The sequence below is a fragment of the Rattus norvegicus genome, chromosome 1, assembly GCF_021556685.1.
Source record: "Rattus norvegicus strain SHRSP/BbbUtx chromosome 1, alternate assembly SHRSP_T2T, whole genome shotgun sequence".
NCBI classification, from domain to species: domain Eukaryota; kingdom Metazoa; phylum Chordata; class Mammalia; order Rodentia; family Muridae; genus Rattus; species Rattus norvegicus.
In genome coordinates this window covers 197,857,211-197,865,000 of record NC_141534.1, presented here as the reverse complement: position 1 = coordinate 197,865,000, position 7,790 = coordinate 197,857,211, and the positions used below count along the sequence as shown (strand labels likewise).

The 7,790-nt window shown below is 48.0% G+C and overlaps 1 long non-coding RNA gene and 1 pseudogene across 2 annotated transcripts; both read left to right on the top strand.

Annotated features, from left to right (window-relative positions):
• Nucleotides 1-2,198, top strand: part of LOC148007826 (uncharacterized) — a 4,640-nt pseudogene extending 2,442 nt beyond the window's left edge.
• Nucleotides 2,199-2,316: 118 nt separating this feature from the next.
• On the top strand, nucleotides 2,317-5,727 carry LOC100911081 (uncharacterized). 2 transcript variants are annotated; one of them, XR_015655360.1, is made up of 5 exons: nucleotides 2,317-2,509; nucleotides 3,146-3,466; nucleotides 4,182-4,305; nucleotides 4,532-4,719; nucleotides 5,004-5,727. It is a non-coding gene; the product is annotated as an uncharacterized LOC100911081 (long non-coding RNA). The 2 variants fall into 2 exon arrangements; XR_015655359.1 differs by lacking the exon at nucleotides 3,146-3,466.
• Nucleotides 5,728-7,790: the final 2,063 nt, after the last annotated feature.

Genomic DNA, 7,790 nt, shown 5'->3' with positions numbered 1-7,790 from the left:
GTGACAGTTTTCACACAGAGCATATGCACACTAAGGACACCCAGAGAAATCTCCCCCTACTGCTCAGGCCTTTTCACTGAAAGTGGGGTGATGGCAGAGAGGTGTGGTTGAGGAGGGTCTTCATCATGCACGGGTGCTTAAAGTGCTGTGTGCCCTTTCTGGTCCACGCACGGGTTCTTACAGCTGCTGAGATCATTCATCTTAACCCAATTCAGTGCAGAGGTCCTCTGAAGTGTCCGGTGCACAGAGCCACGGCTGGCAGGACTGTCGGTCCATCGTTAGGGCTCTGGATGCAATGAAATGGTTTGGGGTGTCACCCATACATCTGGTTGCTATGTGCATTTGGAGGGGTGGGGTGGAGTCTTCTGCTTAAAGAGAGGACTTGGTAAGAGCATAAACAAGCTAGAAAGAGTACTTCACAGGAGGGTAGCGAACGCAGTGTCGCCGTCCATTCTTAGAGCCCACAGGAGTGCTGGGATTAAAGGCGTGTGCTGTGCTTACTCTTATATTTTTAATTAAGTGTTAATGAAATGTTTCTAACTAAAATACTCAAGGATGTTAAAATCACAGAAGAAGCCATTTCATTTCAAATAATGCCAGCAAAAAATGCGAGAACATGACATACACTCTTTACAAACACAAAGGCTTAACTTGTTACATGACTGTGTCACCCAATTCACGAGTTGCAACCCTGGTTTCTAGTGCACTGGTCCTGGGAAGGGAGGCCACACCTGTGAAGAAGATGGAGAGGGACTGGGTCATTGCTGTGACCGCAGGAGTGGCCTCCCATAAAAGACAGGCCCAGCTCCTCTCATCTGCCTCACTTTCGCTGCCGTTCTAGGTTTGGCCTCCGAAAATGTTCTAGAATGTTCTCATCCTTCACATTGTAGCCTCCAATTGTGTGTCTACCAATACAGCCATGCTCCGGATAAAAGACCCATTCTCGACTCTCCAGTTAGCGCATACAGACCCAAACGCAGCTCTCCAAACATGATGTTAGGGGTGGTGTATTAGGAACTCTGTCTTCCAGGTCTGAAGCGGCCGTTGAATGCATGCACTCACAGCGGCTCTGGATAACTGTAGCAGATAGGGCCCAGCATTAGTCCATCATGCGCGGGGGAGGGGCTCACGCGGCTCCGCCCTCCCCCGAGGCAGTTAATTGTTACTGGAGAAGGGGAGAGATTTTCTGAGGATGTAGGTTGCTGATACTCCTGTAAATATTTCTTCTCCCATGCTCACGTGAGCAACCCTGCTTACATTTATTGGATTTAAAAAATGAAAAAGACAACCCACCAACCAACATCACACGCGAAGACTTCAAAGTAGAAGGGGGACTGGAGACTTGGGAAGGGGATTGGACCAACAGCAGTGCGATCATAATACATCATCCACATGTATAAAATGCCATAACGAAGCCCATTATTATATATAATTAATAGATGTTAATAAAAAATTGAAATGGAAAAAAAGAAAAAGGCCTTCATCTCCCCAGCAGTCTGGGTTAAAGAAAGCTGTGAGGAGGTTCTTTACGCGGCCTTTGAGAGATCCAAAAGCACAGGCAGAAGCGGGAAGGAGACAGTTCAGTCTGAGCCACACAACCCAGCCTCCTCTAGAAAGCCAAGGTGGCTGGCCCACTCGAGCCTGGTTCCGTTTCTACTTGAACAGTTTACTTTTACCCAGGAGGAACCAGGGAGGCTCGTGAGAAGCCTTGCCATTCTCAGAAATCAGGGAACACGTTAAGACGTTTGCTAGGTGAGAAGCCAGGGATACGGCACCGTGAGATCAGGACGGCTGAGGATCTGGAGTTTGATAGCAGCCCGAGCTACAGAGTGAGATCCTGTCATAAACAAACGGACAACTGAATGACTCCACTGGCTTTTAGCCTTCCCAGTATTAGGTGAATGTTGTGATTGCTCAGAGTCCTCATGGCAGCAGCAACGGTGTCTCTGTCAAGTCCTGTGGTGGTGCGCATACAGAGTTGCTCATCTGCCCCCAACCGGCCCTCGGCCCGCGCCTGGGCACGGATGCCCTCAAAGAAGCAGCACCATCTCAGGGTGCCCGCACTTACAGAGCTCAGGTTTACTCTCCACGGTTCTCCCAGAACAAAGCAGCCCTCAGTGCTGCAGGGCTGCCATGCCCTTGTTAACCAGAACATGAGGGCCGACCTCCCCTTCTTCGGACAAGCTGGACCACGTTGAAGCTGTAAACAGGCCCATAAATCAGCTGCCCTACAATGGCAGAGTTCTTGCGAGCCCTCAAGCCCCATATGCATTCCTCCTGGTTAATGAATACCGAGGTAGAGCCGCTGTTCTACTCAGTGGAAGCCGAGTTAGAACCAGAAGATGGATATGTGAAAATCAGCTGCCCAGGAAAACCAAAGCCACCGAAGGAAACTGACTTCAAAGGCCTCCAGTCTCCTCTACGCAATGCTTTGCCAGCTGAGTAATTTGTATGACAAAGCAGATGCGCATGAACCCAGCCCTGTGAGTGCATTTTGCTCCCGTCCCAGGTGAGAGGGTTTTTCTTTTAAAAACTGTCTTCACCTCTTCTACTTGGAGTGCCGTGTGGAACCTCTGGTGTAAGGAGAAGCTTTCTAAAAGTCCAGAGGCCTCACTGCCCCCTCTATGGCTTTTCCTGGCTCCCGAGTGCATTCAGAGCACACTTCTCAGCAGCTTGTGGTGGGTTAGATCCTACGGGTTTTCTTCCTTCCCTTCCATTTTATGAAAGAAAGAGTTTATTTTGGACAGGGCAGCGGTGGTGCACTTTTAGTCCCATCATTCAGGAGACGGAGGCAGGCAGATCATTGTGAGTTTGAGGTCAACCTGATCTATAGACTGAGTTCTAAGACAGTCAAGGTTACAGAGAGAAACCCTGTCTCAAAACAAACAAACAAACAAACAAAGAGTTGATCTTGGTTTAATGTTTAATGGGGTCAGAGTTCATCATGGTAGGGAAATATGGCAGCAAGCTTCAGGCACAGCGACAGAAGCTGAGAGCTGGTAACCATGCACAGCAGAGAGAGAAGGAAAAGTGGGGTGAGGCTAAGTTGACCCCCCAGTGATGTGCTTCCTACAGCCAGGCTCCACCTCCCAAAGGTTCCACAAATTCCCCAAAACAGCACCCACCCTACAGCCTTTCTTAACAGATGAACTAAAACAAGTTCTTGCTGATGGCTGGAGATCCTGTAAGATGAGACACCCCAAGTCTCTGAAACAGAAGACAAGAGGAATACTCAGAGACTAAGAAAAAACAAGCACAGGGGTGATGGCTTAGTGGTGAAGGTGCCTGTCACTCAACAAAGGAGGACCTGAGTTCAAAGCTCCACTACTCACGTAACATTCTCCGCTCATCCCGGTGCTGGGGAGGTGGACACAAGAGCATCTCTGCAGCTTGCTGGCCATCCAGCCAAATCAGTGTGCTTTGGGTTCAAAAAGTGGGGTGGAAAGAAGGAAGAGGAAGACATCAGGTGATAGCCCGCCCTGGCCTCTGGGCACACATGCACACACACAAACATACACAGAAGCAAGAACACAACCCATTTATAATCTCCCCCCCCCCGTGTGTGTGTGTGTGTATCTGTATGTGTGTGTGTCTGTATGTGTGTGTGTATATGTGTGTGTATGTATGTGTGTATATATGTGTGTGTCTCTGTGTGTGTATGTGTGTGCATGCATGTGTGTATATGTGTGTGTACGTGTATGTACATGTATGTGAGTGTGCATGTGTGTGTGTCTGTGTGTATGTCTGTGTGTGCATGTATGTATGTGTGTGGGTGTGTGTGTATGTGTGTGTATGTATGTGTGTGTGTATATTATGTGTGTTTGTGTGGTATATGTGTGTGTCTGTGTGTCTATGTGTGTGTGTGGTGTATAACTGCAGTTTATTGGTTTTTCACATTGCTTAAGCTTAGATACGAAGCCTCTAACTTTAAAGTCTAGAGCAAGCCCCTTTTGTGTCAGTTAATAGGTCAGGGCACAGCACGATTCTTTCCTGTCCCATCAACTGCATAGAGGCACACATTGAATAACAGCCATTGAGATTTTCTGCCTATGTAAGGAAAAAGGCATATACCACATTTGAAAAAAATGTATTTACCTAGACAGGCGCTGATTTAACAGTAAAAAGAAAATGTGTTTAATCACATTGCCTTAAAAACCATGTAGCTAACTTTTTTTTTTCAGGTCGAATATCTGAAAAATATATTCACCCGCATATTTCAAAAGAAAAGGAATGCAGTGAACATGCCCAGGTTGATGGGAAGCTCAGGTCTGCACACGTGCTTCTGACAAGATCATCTGACATGAGGTGCTCGGGCCCCTCCTCAGAGAAGCACCTTATTAGCCTCTGCTTGCAGGAACTGTGTGGCCCTGCAGTCCCTAATGGCACAGGAGCTTCCTGGGTCTATTTTGAACCCAGTAAAGGTCTGAAGACCAAAGTGAGAGGGAAAGATGCAGGCAACCCAGGAAGGGTGGGCTTTACAGGGCTCTTTCCACCTTCTCCCCTCACTAAAGCACTGTGCTTATTCTCACAGCCGGCCGAGAGTGCTCTCCTCAGCTCCATGCTGCAAGCTATCAGCCAGCATAGGAAATCTGAAGTGGCAATCCCTTCCACATCCAGGAATGAATTCCTGCTGTCTGCACCATCCATGGCTGCTCCTGACTTTGGGAGTTCTCATGGACTTCCACAGCTATTCCTTTTCCAGAAACAGGCCAGCGGAAGGCAAGACCAAAGCCCACCCTCTCTACCCAGATTGCTACCTTTAATGGAGAAAGAAACATGCATGCACACAGGCAAAAGCCTGCTCTCTCTCTCTCTCTCTCTCTCTCTCTCTCTCTCTCTCTCTCTCTCTCTCTCTCTCTCTCCCTCTCCCTCTCTCCCTCCCTCCCTCCCTCTCTCCTTCTCTCCCTCCCTTCCTTCTCCCCCTGCCCCCCCTCTCTGCCCCAAGCTTCCTCATATTCTTGTCCCTGGGGACCAGCAAATAAACTACTTTTCCCACCAGACAGAATTCCTTCCTGAAGACGCTGGACTTTGGAAACAGCAATCAGAATATTACTTCTCTCAGTGGTTAGAGTCCTTGCACCTTCAGGTGGGCCCAGGAACTGTGCCCAGCCTCCAAGGCTCTGTCCAGAGAGCTGCTCTGAAAGCCTGGAGCTGTTTGTCTTGGCAGATCTGAGGGCAGCTGAGGTCTGCCAGGGAAGCTGAGGCTGAGAGGGAAGGGGATGGGGGATCTGCACCATTTCCTGAGCCTGCATCTTGTTTGGGGATGGGGTTCTGCTGTGCCGTGTTCTCTACTCTCCAGGCTGAAGCTCCAGCTCGGTGAACCACATCCTGAAGATGCCCAGCTTGGCACTATTGCTCAGGACTCTCTTTTCCTCTCGGCTACAAACCAGAGCGTCTGTCTCCAGGAAGGCCACAAGGACGGAGTTATTCTTTCCCACCTCCTGCTTTCCAACGCCAGGAACAACAAGAGAGGAAAGCAGTGTGGATGCTGGGCCTCCCTCCTGGCAGCTGGAGCAGGGGCTGCATTCCCTCTGAGAGCATCCTGTGGTGTGGCCTGTGTAACTTACTCCTTAGGAATCTCGAGGCTTCTGGATTGTTGGAGGAGAAATTCCTCCACAGGGGTTCTGAGCAAAATGATGTATTTGAATCTTACTGCAGCACACTTGGGTGGGGTTGCCAACTGTATTTTTCAGGGACTCATTATAAAAATGGGACAGTTTGCAAGAACATTGGGCCACTATTCTTTTGTTTTGAGAGAACATACTCACTACACATTTGTCTTAGTTGGGGCTTCTATTGCTGTGAAGAGACACCATGACCACAACAACTCTCATAAAGGACAACATTTAATTGGGTCTGGCTGACAGGTTCAGAGGTTTAGGCCATTATTGTCATGGCAGGAAGCATGGTGGCAGGCAAGCAGACAGAGTGCTGGAGAAGGAGCCAAGAGTTCTACCTCCAGATCGGCAGGCAGCAGGAAGAGAGAGTGACACTGCGCCTAGCTTGAGCTTGAAATCCCAAAGTTTACCCCGAGGGACACACTTTCTCCAACATGGTCATACCTACTCCAACAAGGCCACACATCCTAATAGTGCCACTCCCTATTGGCCTATGGGGGCCATTTTCATTCAAACCACCACAGTGTTCTACCCTGACAGCCCCAGCCATTTTAAGATGAGCAATCTGGTGGTGTTTGGTGAATTCATAAGGTTGTGCCACCATCCAGACATGGGGGATATTTATGACTTAGAGCAGGGTAACCAGTTAGTTATCCCAAGTCCTCTGGCTAACCAGTTAGTTACCCCTAGTCCTCTGGCTAACCAGTTAGTTACCCCTAGTCCTCCGGCTAACCAGTTAGTTATCCCTAGTCCTCTGACTAACCAGTTTGTTATCTATAGTCCTCCAGCCAATTCGTTAGTTATCCCTAGTCCTCTAGCCAACCAGTTAGTTATTCCTAGTCCTCTGGCTAACCAGAAACTTATCTCTAGTTCTCTGGATAAACAGTTATTCCTATTCTTCCTCTCCAAAGCCCCCCCACCCCGTAACCACCAATGAGCATTTTGTCTCTAGGCCTTTTTTTCCTGTATATTTTATGTAAATAGCATTAGGCAAAACATGGCTTCCTGTGATGGCTTCTCTCCCTTGCTGTAATGTCAGGGTTTGGCCATGCTGGTGCAGCTAGCAATATGTCATTTATTTGTTGTTGTTATTTTATTCTTACCAGTCTCAGTATGTAGCCTTGGATGGTCCGGAACTCTCTATATAGTCAAAGCTAGCTGTGAACTCTCAAAGGTCCATTCCCCTGCCTCTGCCTCCTGGGGGCTAGATTCCTCTTTATATCTAAATAGTTGCCTCAACTTTGGGTTTTTTTTTTCTCCTTACACTTCTGTATCCATTCCCACTTTTATTTTGCTTCAAGGTTTCTAAAGTCTTCACCATCTGAAATTGTGTCCTCCTATCTTCACCCTCTCTAATATGTCCCTATCCCAGAGCCACACATGTACCAGACTCCTTGACAAGCCGGTGACAACTGCAGCTTTCAGATTGGAAAAATGACTCAGTCAGCGAAGTGCTTGCTGTGCAAGCCTGAGAACCTGAGTGTAGAGCTTCAGCATGAAGGCCAGGAGGGGTGCACATACCTGTAAAAAGTAACCTCTGTCTGTCTGTCTGTCTGTCTGTCTGTCTGTCTGTCTGTCTCTCTCTCTCTCTCACACACACACACACACACACACACGTATGCACATGCGCACTCACACACATGCGTGCACGTGCATGCGTATTCATACACACATATGCACACAATTCCCCCAACAAGATCTTGTCCATGTCTTCTGCAGGGCCTGCGGAGTACACAACAACGACTCCTTGACATGCGATGATGACAGGGCTGCATCCCTGCCCCGCTGGTAGTCAGAACAAGTGCAGAGCAAAAATGCATTTAGTATCAGGCAGGTGTGGCAGCCCTTGAGAGGAGGATCTGGGGCTCAAGGCCAAAGTGGCCTACAGAGCACAACTCTGTTTTTAAAAATTCTTTCAATACATTGAACACCACAGTTCAGCCTACACTGCCGTGAATGTGCAGAGAGCACCTATATTAGTCTGCAGCTTGGCAGATCCTCTCACATAAGGCCAACTTTAAAGGGTAAGATTGAATGTCTGGATCCCAGACTGAAAATGAAAACCAGAATGGTTCTACATGTATATTTTTTTTGCTTGATTTTAAAGTCAAAACATTGCAAGTTGAACCATCATTAAGTTTCGGACCTTTTTGTAATAGATTTCTAAATGTA